This window comes from Rhinichthys klamathensis, unplaced genomic scaffold (assembly GCF_029890125.1).
Source record: "Rhinichthys klamathensis goyatoka isolate OS25496 unplaced genomic scaffold, OSU_Roscu_1.1 h1tg000786l_1, whole genome shotgun sequence".
NCBI lineage: Eukaryota > Metazoa > Chordata > Actinopteri > Cypriniformes > Leuciscidae > Rhinichthys > Rhinichthys klamathensis.
Window position 1 is genome coordinate 194,839 of NW_026607183.1, and position 20,369 is coordinate 215,207.

General features: G+C 39.9%; 1 long non-coding RNA gene across 1 annotated transcript; it reads right to left on the bottom strand.

Annotated features, from left to right (window-relative positions):
* Window positions 1-561: 561 nt before the first annotated feature.
* On the bottom strand, window positions 562-13,123 carry LOC130077910 (uncharacterized). The gene is made up of 4 exons (XR_008805851.1): window positions 12,994-13,123; window positions 1,473-1,524; window positions 1,034-1,078; window positions 562-578 (listed from the first exon to the last, which is right to left on the bottom strand). It is a non-coding gene; the product is annotated as an uncharacterized LOC130077910 (long non-coding RNA).
* Window positions 13,124-20,369: the final 7,246 nt, after the last annotated feature.

The window sequence follows — 20,369 nt, forward strand, 5'->3', positions numbered from 1 at the left end:
ATTGATCTTTACAGTATAGTAGGGACATTTTTACAACAGTTTTAATAGTGGTGAGATAAAAACGAATGCCAGATTTGCACCCATATGAGCAGCACAGCTCGATGTATCTTCTATGCCACATCTCTGAGCCAATTCTTCTTGTTAATCACTGACATTTCTTTAGTCTTTTCTAGGAAATTAGCTGGGAAATGAATCACAATTCTGATCGTGGATCCCTCCATATCACCTCCCACCCCTCCCATCTGCCTCTGGCCAGAGCTGGTGAGCAGGGCTTGCTTTAACAGCTCAGTAATTCTATCAGAGAGCAATCATTCTGCTGATGAAGACGGACAGCTCCTCGCACAGGAGAGCTGAATGAGACTGCCAACGTCCATTAAGGGGACGGACAGGGGTGCGGACGGAGCCGGGGCTATCAGCGGCGCTCTGCTGGGACACGCTAATTGATTGCTTTCAAGAATTAATGTGGCAGATGAGCTGGTCACGTCTTACAGTAACAACCTGTCTTCATGTTATATGTGCGACTGGAGAGGAATACCCACCTTCCCTACCATACTCATCATCACCACCCTCATCGTCACCTGGGTAAATGAGAAGAAGAATATAGACAAATACATTAAAAATAAAACTGTGATGGTTATTTACCAAACACTATGTCATGGTTCACCCCCCAAAATAAGGACAAACAATATATTATTTTGCATATATTTCATGACAATTAAGCAACCCCTCCTCCCCAAACTCATTGTTACAACTGTCTGATTTTCCCCCATTATTTTCCATAGTGAATCCCATTAGATTCTCCTTGATTCTCCACTTTTTATAGAAAAATAAAATGATGTATTTATTGATAATATAATAATCAATTTATTTAAATTGCGTGAATCAAGGGAAGTACAACAAATATAACATGTTATCAAGTTTTAATTTCAATGTTATGTTTTATATAATCTGTATATTACATTAAAGTAAAGAGAAAGAGATTTTTGGGGAAGAAATTGTACTTAATTGTCAGAAAAAATATGAGAGGTCATACCGTCAGCTCCTGATGAATTCCCTTCTGTGTCTTCTGATGTTGCAGCTGTTCATTCGAATACATAAATAAGAGGTTAGGGCTATAACCAATCATTATAAAGGAAACAACTGAGTGTCTTCAGAGGTTATTCCACTGCAAGATAGTGAAGGTGAAACAGCTCCATTTTGAAATGACTAGTTTAACATATAGCATTTCATTTGTCACGTATCTAAGTGGCTGTAAAAAAAAGTGTTTTCAAGGCATTTTGGAAGAAAAGTGTCTGCTAAATGGCGAGTAAAAGGGAGATTGGTTCACAAGCCTGTCACTGATACAGATACTTTAGACAGACATGAGAAATAAAAGATGGATTGAGACCAAAAATAAACATCTGAATATAGGACAGAGAGTTTTTGGATCAAAGAAGGACAGAATAATATAAGCGTAGTTAAAATGAACTTACCTGAGCCTTGAAGAATCAAAAACAGAATGAGTAAACGCAGCATCTTTTTGTTCTAGGAAAAGAAAGAAAGGAATTAATCTACACATTAGAAGACTACATCTACATTTCTCAAAAACTTTGATACACAGTCAACCCATGTGAACCCAGCCTATGTGTAACCTAGATAAATTCCCATAGAAAAACATTCTCTAATCTCAAACAGATACATAGTAATGTATTACACCATGGCTGTTAATAAACAACTAGGAATATAATCAGTCTTGAGTGAAAACTGACTAAATAACCAGACTAAACAGTACAAATTCACCAAAAGTTAGTATGTCGGCTTTATCTAATCCGGAATTTACTGAGGGCTGACTCATGCTTCATGATTTGTCAACTTTGTGGTCAAAAAAATAGTTTTTTGAATATTCAAGGAAGAAAACCGGGTAGACCCAAAAAACTTAATTGTATTGACCATTCATGGAGTCTAAGAAATATTGCAACAGACCAACAACACTTGGGAAAATGAGAGATCAAAATGGTCAAAAACTGGAGCTGAAAAATACTTATGGTCTTGTGAAGTCGCACCGGAACAACTACACAACATTCTCGTAGTCTTAAACTTAAATTGGAGGCAAGCAGAAGTTGAGACATTTGAATAGAAATGTAAAGAAATGTGCCCCCTCTTTCCCTGTAACAGTAAGAAGTGATTCATTTCAGACGTGCATGTCATTTATGAACCGTCTCACACCTATATGATTTAACAGCCTTCATTGTGAAACCATCTGACAAGCTGCCAAATGACTTTAATCAATAAAACTAAAACACAAATAGACATGTACAGAAGGAGGAACGTAGCCAGTTATGTTTTCAAGACTTTACTTCCACATGGTGCCTTTCCCAAAACGGCCTGATGATCATAATCTAGGCAGATGTGTAACACACACAGCTGGCCGAGTGCAGCTTCCGCTGGCTGTTCCTCTTAACAATTACACCTATTTATTTTGGTTCCCACTTATGGACTAGGAAATGGGAACTAGCCCGGGAATGACCTTTTCCTGAGTTCTATTTAAAATGGTTAAATATAGCAAAGGCTTATGCCATACAATCAAATAAGTGCTCTAGTGCCCAAGGTCCAAATTCCCCTTCTGTGGCCTGCATATCAATCTCACAAGCCTCTACTCTTCATCCAGATATTGTTATTGGTGCCCATTGTGTTGGGCTTCCACTTCCTGCTGCTTTGACAATATCTGGGATCACCATGCAGGGAAGTGACACCTGGACTTTATACGCCTGCTTTCTCCATTCACATTCTACTACCCCAACTGGACGGTCACTTTGTGCGGTTTCCCTAGCTGTGCAAAGCTTGTAACTATATATTTTAAAAACAATAGGCCTATAATTTATCATTTAATCAAAGTCATATTTTTGCTGACACAATTTGAATGAATGAACAATCTCAACAGATAAATTTAGACAACGACAACATGAAATGAACTCAATGAACTGAACAGATATTCCAACGATCCATATAAGAGCGGCCCTTTTCAGATGAACCAATTAACTATAATGACTCAGGCTTAATAATGCTATGAGAAAAAGTACAGTTTTGGATGAACTGATTAACTTTGGCATTTGGGCGTTCATGTTTTATAATTCTCTTAGTTCAGAAATTAAAATCCTTAATAGCGTTAATATAACATTGTACATTTAATGTATTCTCAAGAATAACATATATTTCAATAGAAACTTATAAAAACATATTTTTTCCATGACCTATCTAGTCATTTCATTTACAAGGTGTGTATATATTAAAAATAATTGCAATTTAACCCAACAATTTAACATTGGTTCTTGCTGAAGTTTAAACGTGCTGCGTAACATGAGAATGAACCTCATTGGTTCTTGCTGAAGCTGAAACTTGCTGCGTAACACCAGAATGAACCTTATTGGTTCTCATACGTCAAGCAAGCATGCTTGAGCTTCTGTTTACCATATCTGACATGGTCGTTGATACATGTTTATATATGAATATAAGTCTAAAGGAAACCTGTTCATCATAAAAAGCGATTGAGTCTCACCAGAAAATTGTATTAACCTGTTAACTGGCACCCCCCTTTTTTTTGCATAGACATAAAAATCACTATCCAAACTTAAATGGTTGTAATTCAGGAATGCTTTGGAATATAGACCTATGGCTGGTCTTGTTTTAAAGAAGACATTTTCCAGATTATTGTAGAAGTCCAGAAATTGTAAAAAATGAAACAGAAAAAAAGTTATATAAGTTTGAGTTTATGAAATTGTGTAATGTAAAAATATAATGATTAATATTTTATATAAAATATATATATTACAAAATATATTTTACTCTAAAACTGCAAGAAAAATAAAGTCAAATATCTGAACAAGTTGTATTCCAAATTTTAGGTTGATATCTCAAAAAATGAGCTTTCAGTAAGATTTTATTCGGGCGCAGTACCCAACTTTTTCACTAGGTGAACACCAGAATCCATTACAGCCCATATAAGGGCGCCTCCATTTTCATATGTTTTGAGTGATCTGAACCATGTATTTCCATAATTTTCATACAATTTATGAAGTAGACATCCTATTCAGAAGTAGTAGGGGTGGTTTGGCAGTATTTGATTTGAATTAAACCTCTAATAAATGCATAAAGACTACGTTATAGCGTTATAGCTCGCAGCCGCATTACAAATCGAGAATCCATACATTTTTCTTTATATTTAAAACATTTTCAGACCTTTTTTTCTCATAATATGGAATTGGTGTTATCTTTTGAACTCATGGCATGAAAACAAACTGAGGTTTCTACCAATCTTTCATGATTTTTCATGTTTATTGTTATTTCAAAATAAAGGCCTAAATACTCCTAATGAATATGAAATATTCTTGTTGCAAATTGATAAATTTCTGCTCCTCTGTAATATATTTTAGATAACAGCCACCAAATATGAAAACTAGAGATTTTAAGCTTTCAAATGATATATAGTTTGGCAATATTACTTTAGGTTTTTACTAAGATATTATTGTTTTAAACATGCAATGGCAAATGGGCCCGCCGGCGTCAACCAAATGGGCGCCGCATGCAGGGTTAAGAGGTTAACTTTGTGAAGCAACAAAGTGGTATGTGCATGGAATCTCTTCAACCCGCGGATTACAAAAACAACCCGCGGCAACAGTATAAAAGTTGCCCAATTCAGCTGGAAAACCACGGACTTGGCAAGACTGGGTAAAAAGAAGTTTGACATTCCATTTCACTGGTATATAGCGAATATCCCGACATACATACTGTACATTACACTGCTGAGAGCGGCAAGATGAATTTAAATATGTGCTGTGGACTTTCCTCTCAATAATGAAAGAAACACAAAACAAAAATGCCAGATAGTTTGCTTTGGCAAACAGTTTCAAACTATCGGAACAAACTCTAAACAAACTTCGTTTTGGCCTGATTTTGTTCGAAATGTCGTCACACAAGTTAATTATTAGATTTCACTTGAAGTATCAGGGCCTTTACTGCCTAACAGAGATAAGTTGTGTTTTGGTGACGTGTGAACTTGTCAATAAACGCAAAATACTGAAAAATGAGCTTTGTTTGTACAACAACCCGTGAATACTTAGAACTGTGCTGAGCGGAGAGTTTGCTTAGACCCTAACAAAGCTATATTTGATAGTCTAATTAGCAAATTATCATATAATGGTTACAGCAGCTGAACCCAGCCTTGAACACTTTGTCCTAATTACATTGTCATGTCTTCAACTGTGGATTACATGTCTTAAATGTGTCCAAAACTATTAATAAGTGAAAATTAAAGTAGTATCGTGGTAGTGATACCATGTCTGTCTTAATGATAGGCTGTCTTGGCAAACTCATCCTTAAGGGACTGCAGTATCTGTGCAGCAGCCAGAAAGAAAAACAGGCTGGCTCCGTAAAGAGAGAGAGAGAGAGATTGCGGTGGCTTTACTCGTCTCGTAATTTGGAATTTCCACGCTCAATTCAGGTCGTCACGGCAAGAGAGATTCTCTCAATTAAGCTGTTAATCAGAAGATGTGGGACTGGTTGTCGGAGCAAGCACAATCCAAGCTTGTAAAAATGTGACAGCAAATCTCCCATCAACAGTAACCTACAGCCGTCTGAAACCCCTTCAGACCCCCTCCCTAAATTCCAATTTGGTGCGCCCTGCTGCCTCGGAGAAATAATAAGCTGAACCAATTTGAAAATATTTATCAGTGCAGTCCAACGCCTGCGAGTTGACAGTCCTCCTGAAGCTCGTGTTGCTGAACAATTGGCTAATATATTTGTGTGTATTTGAATTCAAATTGAATTTGGTCTATTCTCCAGTTTTTGCACTTGTTTTGCCTCCACCTAATTTGTGCTCTATCATTAATACACGTAGTAGCACTGTGAAAGATATGAGCCTGCAGCAAAGCCACCAATGAAAAACCTCTTTCATACCTCATAAAATCATAAATCAACAACAGAAAAGTGTAACAGGATTATTATTATTTTTTGCCTCGCCCTACAATGTGTGATTTCTGCGTCTTCCATTGTTCACACTAACAGGTTGAGCTGATGGTGGTGTGTCAATGTTGAAAGCAATGGGAAATCAGTCTACAAATGACTACGGAAGTAGATGAAGTTTCAATTCAAATTTCTGATTATCTTTTTTGGGGAATAACATGCACAAAAGGAGAAGGAACATGTATTCAGATGGTTAATAGGGTCAGCTGATTTCATATAGACTTTAGGCAGATTAGGGAACGGTCTGAAAAAAGAAGATATGAAAATTATTCTGTGTAGCACAACAATAATCAGGGAGCTAATAAATCGCATTGCGCCGATCTTATGGAAATTATTTTGTCTGGATGTTTACTTAGTCTGAGTAATAAACAGTCATCTATGTCTCAAAGATACCTAGACCAGACAGACTCATTAACTTCCAGTTAAATCAGTAAGTACATTTATAATGTCATAATTGCATGGAGCATTTGGCACAACTTCTATAAGAGTAAAGTACACAGTGTCCTAACCAGACTTGACAATAAGAGTTTATGACTGATATGGGTGAGTAGGACAAAAACAAACCTCATTGCATGCGAAAGTGAACATTAAAAAAAACTTTTCTTGTAATAAACTCAAAACTCTAAAGCATAATGGTTATGCTGTGTAAGAGGCTGTTTTTCCCACAGTCATTAGCTGCCTAAATCAAATTATTTTTAACTGAACATATTGTTGCTTTATTCCCCATTATGCTAGTTTACAAAGTGTGAATACTTGTTCTGCCAGCTTTTTTCCCCTCTATATTTCAGTTCTACATCTGGCTTAGTGGCACACATGTGACATGTTATATATGGCATCAATGATTCTAAACATAGACAACCGTCTCCTGATCTACAGTTCCTCAGTGCTATCACCTTGTGTGAACCAAAAACCTCAAAAATGCCACAGAGATAAACTTAATGGATATGGTTTGGGCAAATGTTGAAATTAGCCCTCAACTGAAAGCGAAAGACTTGTGGGATAGTAAAAACAGTTAATATAAGACACACAAACAAATGTTTCACAGGTGTGATCGCAGAAGCTGAAAAACAGAAGGCTGAATTCCTGCTTGGGTACTTTCTTAAAATGCTCCATGAGAAAGACATTCAATGAAAGCACAGATCAAAACAACAGAAGTTTAAAAACAAGGTGTAAATGAGAAGTTTGATAGTTAAAAAATCCTCTCATTTACTCAACCCTTAAAGTCCCTCTGTGGTGAAAATCAAGTTTTTAAATGTTGTTTATATGTCTATGTGGTGTTTTTAATGTGTGTTAAGACAAACCATGTCAACACCATTACTGAGTATTTTCTCCTTAAAACTGCAGTGAACCAAAGACACTCTCAAAAACGCGGTTTGAAATCGCTGGTGTTTCTGACGTCACAAACTACCTTGTAACCAATCACATCGTGCCAGCGGACTTTAGCATATAGCAGGGAGTCTCGAGTGATGCCAGGTTACCCCAGTATATTTTTTTGTTGTTATGAAAAATCGGGTACTTTTAGCCATATAGCAGGTGTATGATGTATATTACGATGTTATGATTAACTATTAGGGGTGGAACGGTTCATGTATTCGTATCGAACCGAAACGGTACGGGCGTCACGGTTCGGTGCACGAATTTACACGGAGAATACACGGTATAAAAATAAATAAAACTCGCGTGCAAATTAATTAATGTAATGCGGAACTACTGTTAGATACGCGGGTTCTTTAGGGACACATAATCTGTACCATCGGCTTAGCTCTGAACGCGCGTTCACTTCAAACGTTGGCTTTATACGCGCGTCCTATTCGCTTTGGACTAGCGTCGAACTAGACGCGAATTTTAAGCTCTATTCGCGTTTGGTGTGACCGCATAATGAACAGGCTGCGATGTCAAGATTGCAATGCTGGAGAGTGTGTGTGTGTGTGTGTGTGTGTGTGCGAGAGAGAGAGAGAGAGAGAGAGGCGCGGGCGCGATCGAACTGAGAGAGAGAAAGAGAGAGAGAGAGAGAGAGAGAGAGAGAGAGAGAGAGAGAGAGAGAGAGAGAGAGAGAGAGAGAGAGAGAGAGAGAGAGAGAGAGAGAGAGAGAGAGAGAGAGTGAGTCATTTTGTTTATACAGATCATTAAACCTGCAAAGTGTTTACTTATATTTGTGTACACTCGCAATAAAACACAACATTGTGCTTTTGTCACACTGTAAACTCTTGTCAAACTGTAACCTACAACTGTCACCCAACCAAAATCACATACACACTGTTTTAAAAGCAAACCATATTTATCCAACTCCATTTCAAAACAGTCTGTCTTTTGGACATTTGCCATATTGCATTGGTTTTCATTTCTCGTCCTCGGAGCACTAATCTTACACATTCAACATTGATTAAAAAAGAAAATCGAATGTGTTTTTAATGGTAGTATTATTTTATACAGAAATCAATTATTTATAATTCAGATGAGAATAATGTTACATTGTCAATTAATAATGTTAATTAAAATTAAGGAAAACAAATATATTGATCTGAAATATAGCAAAATAATTTTAAATTAATAGTACAATTACCAAACATATCGCAAGGTCTTTTTGTCTTTTTATTAATTTAATTAATAAACTAATTATATAAAACTATTGTCAGTGCACTACAAATAAACTGGTTCTATGCCTTTATTAATAAAACTTATTTAAAAAATACAATGCCTTCTGCATTTTTGTTTTGCTTTTTCCCTCCATTGTACCGAAAACGTTCCGAACCGTGATGTCTGAACCGAGGTATGAACCGAACCGTGACTTTGGTGTACCGTTCCACCCCTATTAACTATATACCTTTCTCCGCCGATGTTCTTAGTTGTTCAAAGCGTTTCTAAGGATACTGAGGCAGCGGTCAGACTCTGAGATGGCGAATGGGAACATGGTTTGTGTAACATTAGCAACACATTATTAGCTGTTTGATAACATAGTCAAGCAAAAGGATTATCATATTAATTACCGTTATGTGTCCGACATTGTGAAGAGCGATACCATTGTCCAGTGTTTACCTCAGTAAGTTGGCCGAGTGAACCTGTCAGCTGGTGTGAGTGGAGGCGGGGCTAATTAGCATATTCATGGTTCCACATATACTAAATGAAGCATGGATGTAGAGTTGCATTCAAGCTATTTAAAGGCATGAAGGTGATTTTTGTCATTTTGGTGATCAAAGATTAGTTTTAAGAGAGTCCATACGACTCTTCTGCTATAAGTTTTCTGAAGTCATCATCCTATAATCCCCATTCATAGCCATTGCATGGAAAAGAGTGATCAGCACAATATTCAAAGTGCTTTCCTTTTGCATTTCACAAAGGAACGAAAGCTGAAATGGCATGAGGGTGAGTAAATGGTAGCAGAATACTTATTTTAAGGCAAACTATTCCTTTTTTATTTATTTTTTGCCATGATAGGGTTGACTTGTTACAAAAAAGCAACAATGATAATAGACAGGACCTACAGTACAATAGCAAACATTCATCAAAGGGTTACAGAGAAAAGGAGCACATACAAACACAGCCTAAGACGCAAACCTAACCACAGCAACCGACCACATGGAGCTCGTGCAAAAAGTATATGATTATGATTACATAAGGTTTGTGTTAAACAGTAATTTGCTGACGGAGGTCTTGGTAAAAAAGACTGACAAGATAAGCAAGCAAAGAAAAAAAACCCAAAAGTATTCGAGTATGAGACGGCTCAGGAACTGGGGAGTCTGTAGAAGGGAAATTTTCTGAAAAATTCAGTATGTGAAACGAAACCACAGGTCTGGCGAGTAGCGCTTTGAAATTCTCTTTAAGTGTGTGTGACGTCATTTAGGGCGCATGTTGACACGGAACTCAAAACCCTTAAAACTCAAACGACAATGTTCACAAACATGACAGGTTAAAGAACGTTCTTTAGTGCAATCAAGACATGTTGCACAATCTTCCTTTAGTATCTGAAAGCTAGCATGACTGTGCAAACAGTCAAATGTTTGGTCACTTTAGAAAAAAAGGTCTAGAGAAGCAAGTCTGCACACAAGGTTTTTCTCCGCACTGTGCTCTGCTAGGCCACAGATAGCCTTATTTTACAGACACGCACTATTGCCTTTACAAAAAATAAGCTTGCGCATTTTGAGGATGAATCATGAGAATGAGCTTTTGAGACAGAAATCTCCTTTAAGCATAGTTGTAATGCAATGCACACTTTTTAATGGTTACGAGTATGAAAACCGCAATGGTAAGGTAGTAATTGTAATATTAATGAGCTTTTTTATTTATCTACCATAACCTGGAAAAAGAAGCCTGACAAAGTTTTGAAAAAAAAACTGTCATCACATAGGAGGAAACACCTAGAGCACTTTTAGTTGTTATTTTCAGTATCTGCACTGCCATTGACCATATGGCTTTCACTGTACAAATATCACTAGTGAAACATCCAACAGCCAATGAAACACTGCAACTACTATAAATGTTATAAAGGCTTCTTCTCAGGCAAAAAAATATTGATAAGACAACAAAGTTTAATTACAAACTCACCACTTCCTTGGCCCCTGCCGCACGGAATAGGACAGGAAGCTGAGCTGACTGAAGCTGAGCAGAATCATTCTGTGAAACCTGAAAACTGCTATCCGTGTCATCTTACGCGTGAGAGAAAAACTGTCTACACAAGTGGTTCTCATCCGTTTTGACTGCAAGGCATTTCAGAAGCTCACCATATATGCTGTAATTATAATAAAGCTGTTTGTTATCAACCTTTTTATTGGAATAAACTAGAAATGTCAAGTAATTATCTGTGATTAAACTTGCGATCCCAGAGGTTTATATTTGTTTATGAAGTGTGCCATGAACACTTGGACAGACATGATAAGACTGTATTTCGACTACGCAACACATTTGTAAACTTATTTGGTACGATTTGTACCAAACGCCACGAAACCAGAACACTTCCATTATAATCTGTGGCGTATATAGCTAAGATTTTTCAGCGCGCCATTGCAACAAAGTATTGTTTGCAATAATAACAACAATACAAATGTTTTCAAATCTTTAAATGTCAATCAATTTAATTGTCCGATTTTAAATAACAACGAGCCAAAGGAGCGGTCAGCTTTGCTACTGCAGCGCGCCAAAGCTAAGGTGCGTTTACCCCATGTCGTAATTGCGTAATTACAAGAACTTGTAAAAAGTGTTCACATCCTCATAGAGCTCGTAATTACAGCCTGTAAGCTGGGAATTTTCTTATTTGTACCACCTGACCACTGCACATAATTTAGGCATTAATATGTTGACATAGAAAACGCATAATTTCCAGTCCGAGGACGTGAACAGCTCTAAGTACGTTACGTGTTGAGATGTGTTCATGCCATGTTGTAATTACCGAACCGATTCTGAACTGTAAAAAGAAACTTGTAGAACTTGTAATTAGAACATGTAAACTCGTAATTTTCTGAAAACAACATCTTGTACCATGTGGCCACTGTACCACCTGACCACTGCAGATTTAACGTGTGCGTATGAAATCAAAGTACCGCAAGAGCGATTCGAAAGCATACGGAGCTTTACTTATGGTAATTACGACATGGCGTGAATGCAGCGTTGTCATCTCGAAATTACGGTAATTACGACATGGCATCGACGGCACTAGTTTCAGATTGGAGCTCACGTGCACAGAGTTTCACTTCACCTGCAACAGCAGAAGATAAAAGTGAGTCTTATGTGGGGGAGTGAAGTTCAGCAGCTGAATGAAAACATAAAAGCTTCAAATGTTCCGCTGTATCAAAAATAAAACATGCTTGATGATGCGCTGACAAAACGAGTCAAAATAAGTTCCATGCATCAAAAGTTTGGAAACCGAACGCAGACCAGAGTATCACGAGCCGTTCCTGTTCCCAGTTTGACCTGAAATTATTCCTTCTGTCAAAAGGATGCATGCATAATATTAAATGATCCTAATAATAAACACACAATTGCTAGTAAATGTTATACCCGTATGAGGCATTGCTGAAATGTGCATGCATATGCGTGTGGCAAACAACACTTTGCGTGTTGATAAAAGTGTAACGTCTTGATGCCTAGCTGACAGTGCGCCTCAAGACCTTCTTTAAAATGTTCCGGTGTTGAAATCCAAAAAGTGTGCTAAAAGTTGACAGTTTCATTGTTTTGACCTCTTTAAACAAGAGATTGTCAATGCTTCGCTGTGAAATCAAGCAGTCCGCAATTTACATCCCAACCACACACAGGTACTGAAGTTTTGGAGTTGCAACACAACTACTGTTCAGTGGAAACTAAAACCCTCTTTAGGCTACAGAGAATTTAAAGGAATGGATTTAAAAAAAAGGATGCAACTGTTCCTGTTTTGTAGATGACATAAGTTCCCATTCTTGTTGTTTTTTCATAGATGCATAATTTATTAGTCTTTGACAGCCAAATTCATGCAACATGCAAAACACAAGTTAAAAACTAGACTGGTTAGCTGATACTGACCTCCATGTTTGATGCAATTGTTTGGACACAGAACACAAGTGGCAACATGTTCTGTTTACAGTCACAGAGGCCACTGCCTTAATTGATGACTGTCAGCAATGTGACGTCTGACTAATTTTAACTGAGAGTTGTGAACAAAGATGTCTTTCTTTGAGCCGTCATGTCGCCTGATTATCCTTTAATATATAACCTGGTGTGTGATGATGAGTTATGCCGTGCTTTGAGCATCTACAGGTCCCTGCAAAGTAAATGAATCTGCAGTATAAACATGCTGTCAAACAATTATTAGTCTTGTAGCTTGCTGCTATTTCATTTACTCTGTATTGCATATCATAGAAGTGTGCATTTGAAAAAGAATCATTTTCATTAAAGATATACCGCTTTTTCATATTCCTGAGGTAGCTAACCTAAATGTTTTATTGAAGAGAAATGAAAACCCCTCCTTACTTTGCAGTCATTCACTCCTGCAGTGCTTTTAGAATCAGTGAAGAAAAAAGTCCCACTCACCAAATGTTAGTCCACTGCAGGTATCGTTCACAAGCGCTTATGACTGGCTCTATTCTTACATGAGCTCCTTTGTCAACCTTCCTGGCAGAATGGGAACTTCCTGACTGTCTTAACCCGTGTGTGCGTTTGACAGGGCTGTGATGTGAATGTCTCATTGGCTGACGTTCCTCATGAAACCTGACACCTGCACAAGTTTCACCCACACCATACTGACTGTAAAGAGTGGATTCGTATAGAGTGTATTATTGACATTTATGGATAGGCCTTTTCTGTATCATATATCAGTTCAAATCCTGGTTCTCCCTCACGCAGTCAGCATTTTCGGATGAATGATTTATACAGGATAGTTGTAAATGCTGGGGGGAAAGATTCCATGAATCTCAAATGAATAGGGATTGATGTTTCGGGAGTGTTGTACTTTTGTATGAATTACATGTTTGACAAGAACTAGGATTGGCTGGCTCCCCTCAGGTGCTGAATATCATGATGAATATCACAATGAGTTACTTCTATAGATCTTTCATCTGCTCAACATCATTTTCGGGGAACCGGACACTATCTTTAGCACATTGTTTTACATTTTCTTCTGTGCAAGATCCAGCAAGATCCGATCTGGCTGGTTTTATTGTGTTCATTAGTTTGCATAATAATAAGCAAAGCTGCACTCACTGGTGAAAGTGTCACCATTCTCATATTCTTCATATTGTGGTTTACTATTGCTGTGATCTCGTGTGAGTGACAGGTTGTGACAGTTGACACTGAGAACCTCAGAGAAGCAAAAAGAGATGTTGTTGCAAGAGGGAAAGGGAGTTATTTTGATTAACCCTTGTGCACTGTTCGATTTCTGGGTACGTCCTTGTTGGATCAGGTCAAATTGACCCTAATTGGATTCAATACAATTCCCCAAAAATCACACTATGAAAAGAACCCCCCCCCCCCCCCCCCCCCCACATGTGGGACATTTGCGATTGCACATTTATAACTATAATATCTTAGTGTACATCTAATGCAATCTTGACAAACTATATATCATTTGAAAGCTCTCTGACTCTAGTTTTCATATGTGGGGATTTTTTTCAAAAGAAATGACAAAGCAATAGATAAATAGCGATAGATTAACCATTTCTGATATGGTGCCAAACCCACATTCTGGTTCTTTACGTATGTTTATATGTGTTTTAGAGATTGAATTCAAATCAAATTTTAACATTACTGCCCAAACTACTTCTGAATAGGATGTCTACTTCATAAATATTTAGAAAATTATGGAAATATATGGTTCCAGATCACTCAAACCATATATGGAAATCAAAGAGTCCTTATATGGTCACCAGTGGAGCCTGAATGTCATCTGGAAAAGTTTGGTACGTCACCCAAAACATCTTACCTAAAAGCTAATTTCATCATATCAACCTAAAATTTGGCACAGAACTTGTTCAGATGTTTGGCTTTGTTTTTATTAGATTCAGAGTCAACCAGAGTCAACCAAAAAAAAAAATGCTTTGTAAAATATATATTTTATATCAAACATAAAAATATATTTGTTTTTATATTTTACATTTTCATACACTTAAAATTCTATAACTTTTTATAACTTCACTTTTTTAACTGTTTTTTAATAATCTGTGATGTTTCACCTTTGAAAAGATACCAAACTTAAGTCTGTGCTCCGAAGTATTCAAGATTTTTAAGTCATTTTCATGTCTATGCTCAAAAAGTGGGACTGACAGTTCAATAGGTAAAACAGTTTTGTTTTCAAAAACTTAAAGTTGTGAAACTCAGCAAGACACAGGCACTGAGCTGAGTTGAAGAGCTCTGACATACAACAAAGAAATGATATTTTGTGACTGTACAATTGCTTTTGACTTGCTGCCTATATGGGTCAAATTGATGAACATCAAGATTGTATAAAAATGTCTCAATGCACATTTCACTACATCTGTGTGTTGAAACTTTGCAAGCATGTTCATGGCCCTAAATATGAAAAAATCACACAATTTCAAGAAAAGCAACATAGGTTCAAAAGTATTTCAGATAGTTAGGAAAAAAAAATGATAGCAAATTTTTACCATCTGTGACTAACAAACTTTTTACGTATTGAAATCAGTGGCAAATGGCTCCTTTGTAGCTTCATATGGTAGTAAAAAACTAAAAAACAAGAAATGTTATTATTTTTGGTCTGTACAGTTGCCTCAAACCATTCAATTATGTGGGTCAATTTGACCCATGAACACCACAAACGTAATATAAATTATGTGTATATGTCAAAACACATCAGCGTGTTGAACTTTGCAGGTCACTTGTTTCTGACCATAATGAGAAAAAGTCACAAAATGTCAAGAAAAAAAAAAAAAACAAAAAAAAAAACCACGTTAACCGGTATTTCCAACAACATTTCCAAAAATTATGAGGGCACATGAATTAAAACAAAATAATTATGAGCACCGATAAATCCATTATAACAAATACTGCAATATTCTATATAATATAAAAATAGGAATTGTCCATTCTGAATTCATGGTGACTTTAATGTTTCCGCTGTTTTATGTTTGAGCAACCAGTACACAAACTCAAAGGTTAACATTAACATGTTTACCAGTACATGAAGCCTATTCGTTCAGTATTTTAGACATATTGTTGCTTTATTCCCCATTATGCCAGTTCACAAAGTGTGAATAGTTGTTCTGCCAGCTTTCTTCCCCCAATATTTCACAGTTCTACATCTGGCTTGTAACCAGATGTAACACATAGGCTGTGTTGAAATGGGTTCAAGCCATGTTGTAATTACCGAACCGATTCTGAACTGTAAAAAGCCTTCATATGCTTGTTGAACGTGTAATTACAACATGTTTGACGTATTTTTTTTTAAATATGTAAAAAAAAAAAACCCACTTATTTTACTAGATGTAATGGAATCACTATATTTTTAAATCAGTAGCAACGCTAATTGATTAAGTAGCCTTGCAGGTCGCATTGTGAAACACTAAAATGTAAAAAAATATATATATTGTCAATATTTTAGCAATAAATATATATTTACAGTTGTCTCTTTTGGCTGTTTAAAATCAGAAATGATTAAAATGGATTTAGTGTTGAATAACTATTTTGAATCAAGACTCATTCAGTTACCCTTCAGGTTATCATTACGTCAGTAGGTGGTTGCAAGTCTTTTCATGTTCATGAGTCATTTGTCACAACCACAACCAGCCTTGCAATACATATTATGCATGTAAACTACTAAACTCCAGAAACAGTTTTTAAACATCATAATCATTTCCCACAAATGTCAACAGAGCAAATATATTATGTATTCTTCTATTTTTCATTAACTGCATAATTTAGCAAACAAAAGACATGGTTCTAACATAGACACTAGCCTAAAAAAATAAGAGTTTCTTTAGTTTAAATGTGTACGATCATATTAGTCATTTTGTAACGCAACCAGTAGGTAAGTGGATCCTCATTAATGAACGAGATGACTTACTCGGTGGTGCTCCAAATTTAGTTTGGCTCATGAACAAAAAAACAGATTCTTCTGAAATTGAACAGACTACGTCAGTTCTCTTACGAGAGTATCTCTCGTACTGCGTAATAGCTTACGCTAGGGGAAAACCTCTTTTCCACGAGATATTGAAGCCAAAAATTATCCTTAATTTTTTATTAATGTAAAACGCTTTGCAGCAGCAAGCAGACACAGGCGAGACAGCTCGCGCGGCTATTGGCTGCTCTTGCGGCAAATGCAGCAGCCTATCGAGAGAGACTCTGCGTGACGTAATGACCAATGGGGGCAACTCGCGCCCATATCGTCACGTCCCGCCAGAAAGGGCGTGGTCTCACTCTATAAATATGCTCGTTAGGCTGGTACAAGCTGATTTTCATCTCTTCAGCGAAGCACACGCATCGCTGGATCCGGAGGTAGAAGCCGCGCCGTCGAAGCAAGCTTTTCAGCGGGACGAGCTCTGGAGTCGCTGGCCTCGCCGCCTTCAACTGCCGTACCTGCTGCACTTTCCGGCGTTCTATATCCTTTTATATCACTTTGTATCCTTACTCTGCTGAGAGTGTTTGCTCGCTTACTTGACGCGACTCACACTTCTCATCACAAAAGAGCTGCGTCTTTTTAAAGATGCCATCCTGTGGCTCGTGCCGCGCCCCGCTCAGCGACGGGGACCGTCACGTCATCTGTGTGTCCTGCCTGGGTGAGGATCACGCGGCCATCGCGCTCGCTGACGGCGGATGCCCTCATTGCAAGCTTTTGCCTATGGTGACTCTGAGGACTCGCCTGGCATCATTTTCCGAGCCTTCACCACAGCCCGCAGTGGTGCCGCGGCGCAAGAAGCGCCGCGCCCAGCGCGCTCCCGAGCTCTCTCCAGACCGCCAAAGCTCGCCGGTTCGCCCGCCAGCTTCGCCGGCTTCGCTCGAGTCGCTCACTGACGGACACCGGCCGCCGCCTGCCGCCGCGTCCGTCCACGAGTTCGACGAACCCACCGAGGCGTGTTCTCTTCTGGCATCTGATAGCGAGGATTGGGCGAACTCCGTGGACCTCCCCTCCGCTAGCGTTTCCCGCCAAACCACTGGTAAGAGAGCCGGCATTGAGACTGAGCTGATGCGTCTGCTCTCTCAGGCCGTGGAAAGCATCCGCCTCGACTGGTAGGCGCGCGCGCAACAGGCAAGCTCTGTGGACCTCCCCCTTCTGTCCGTGAGTCGTCAGGGAAACGGGCCAGCATCAAGACCGCGAGCCCTAAAACCGCGGCTAGCTTTCTTTACGTTATAAGAAATCTACCCCGCCCCCCATGGGCGTGAGTCACCGGCAAATGAGAAAAGAGTGTGTTTTTAGTCCCCGCCGAGGCCGGACTAATCTCCATTTCTCAAACATTTCTCAGCTCCTAGTTTGAGCGGCTGAAAATGTCATTATTGCAGCAATGAGCCTGTTGTATAACACGCACACCTGCATACAAACGCTGACACACACAAAACTGTGATGACACTCTCTTATCTGCTTGTGTTGATGTAGTTCTCCCTGTGGCTCAGTGGCGGAACCCGAAGCCTTCGCGCGAGAGACCCGTGTTCGATCCCGGCTCTCGCAGCAGATAAAAATTTTCAGTTCCAGAAAATGCGACTGTTCCAGTGTATTTTGCAGTAAACAAGCTGGTACCACGGCCCGCTTGCCTGCACATAAAGGCCGTTTCCACGGCGACCCAGAAAAATCATGTAATCATTGTATTTCTGGTTTTCCGCCCACAGCCGATGGTGTTATAAGTGTAATAAAATGCTCACAGCCCAGTGTTCATTTCTACACACAAACACAGCCCGCCACGGTACAGGGCTCGCACAAATGAAATCGACGCATGTCAATTGTGCATTAAATGTAGTGAATGTGCCCACAACCCAGTGCCCACAAACACTACCACGGTTTCTGTAAAACGAAACCAACACAAGTCTTCCTAGCCTCCTAGGAAATCGACGGTGTTTCAGTCTCGTCGTGGCCAGACTTCCACTGAAATTTTCGCTCGTTCAGTTCCAAAAATTGTGACTGTTCCAGTGTATTTTGCAGTAAGCAAGCCGGTACCATGGCCCGCTTGCCTGCACACAAATGCTGTTCCCACGGCGACCCAGATAAATCACATAAACGGTGTATTTTCTGGTATTCCGGCCACAGCCGATGGTGTTATGAGTGTATTGAAAATGCCCACAACCCAGGGCTCATTTCTACACACAAACACAGCCCGCAAAAATGCAGGGCTCGCACAAACAAAATCGCCTCATGTCGATTGTGCACTAAATGTAGTGAATGTGCCTACGTCTCAGTGCCCACAAACACTACACACCACATGTCCCACGGGTTCTGTAAAAACGAAACCAACACGCATTCAGTCAGCTCAGGCCGACGGTGTTTTTCAGTGCAGTAAATGTGCCCGCTGTCCTGCGCCCACATTCACTCACAGACATGTTAAGCCCCACAGGGCTCGCCCCGCTCTCTCTCCCTCAGCAAACTGCTATAAGGGTTTTGAGCGCGGCCAGGCTGCCCGCCGCGATCGGCGCGCCCCCCGCCTCACACACTGTAAACACAGTGTCTGCGTTACAGCACGCCAGAGCTCCCTTGCCGTCACTATGTCTCGGCCAGAATCCCAGATCTCATTCTACCCCTAGCTACGCGAAAGTGTGGGCACAGCTTCCTGGGGTATCAGAATGGGTGCTGAACACTATAAAAAGAGGCTATTCGCTACAGTTCGCTCGACGTCCCCGCCGTTATACGGCGCGCGTCGAGACGACGGTGAAAAACGAAGTATCTCATCTACTTCGAGCCGAGATAGCGAAACTACTGAGCAAAGGTGCTATAGAACCTTTATCTCAAGCTCAGAGCAAAGGGGGCCTACACAGCAGATATTTTCTGGTACCGAAAAAAGATGGAGGTCTCAGACCCATTTTAGATCTGCGACAGCTGAACAGAGCGCTTGTGAAACGCCAGTTCAGAATGCTTACGACCAGGAAAATCCTCGCGCAAGTGCGCCACGGGGACTGGTTTATGTCAATAGATCTGAAAGACGCCTATTTCCAAATACAAATAGCGTCCCATCACAGGCGATTCTTGAGATTCGCTTTCGAGGGCCAGGCATATCAATGCCTGGCCAGGTATTCTGTAGCGAATACACAGTCCTGCCGTTCGGCCTGTCCCTAGCACCTCGTACATTCACGAAGTGCATGGACGCGGCGCTCGCACCCCTGAGACTTCAGGGCATGCGAGTCCTGAACTACTTGGACGATTGGCTGATTCTAGCTCGATCACGATCGGAGCTCATAGAACACAGGGCCGCATTACTCGAGCACCTCGAGGAGCTGGGCCTCACAGTCAATTGGGCGAAGAGCTCACTGTCTCCCAGTCAGAAAATTTCCTTTCTGGGAACAGTGTTAGGCTCGCTATCCATGACGGCACGCCTGTCACCAAAGCGCGGACTAAATATTCAGCGCGTCGCGAAATCCTTCCGCCACGGCTCGATAGTTCCGCTCAAAAGGTTTCAGAAAATGCTGGGGCTGATGGCCTCAGCGGCCTCTGTACTCCAGTTGGGCTTGCTTCGCATGCGCCCACTGCAGATGTGGCTGAAAGCGCGGGTTCCACCCAGGGCATGGACAGCGGGTCTGTTTCGCCTCAGGGTCGGCCTACAGTGTATTTCAGCTCTGGAACCTTGGAAAATAACCGACTGGTATCAGTCAGGTGTGAGTCTGGGGACCGCTTCGAGTGTGAAGGTGGTGTCTACGGACGCCTCCACCTCGGGGTGGGGAGCGCTGCTCGAGGGCAGACCGCTAGCTGGCCTGTGGTCAGAACGGGAAAAGCTCCTTCACATAAACTGCTTGGAGATGATAGCAGTCGACAAAGCGCT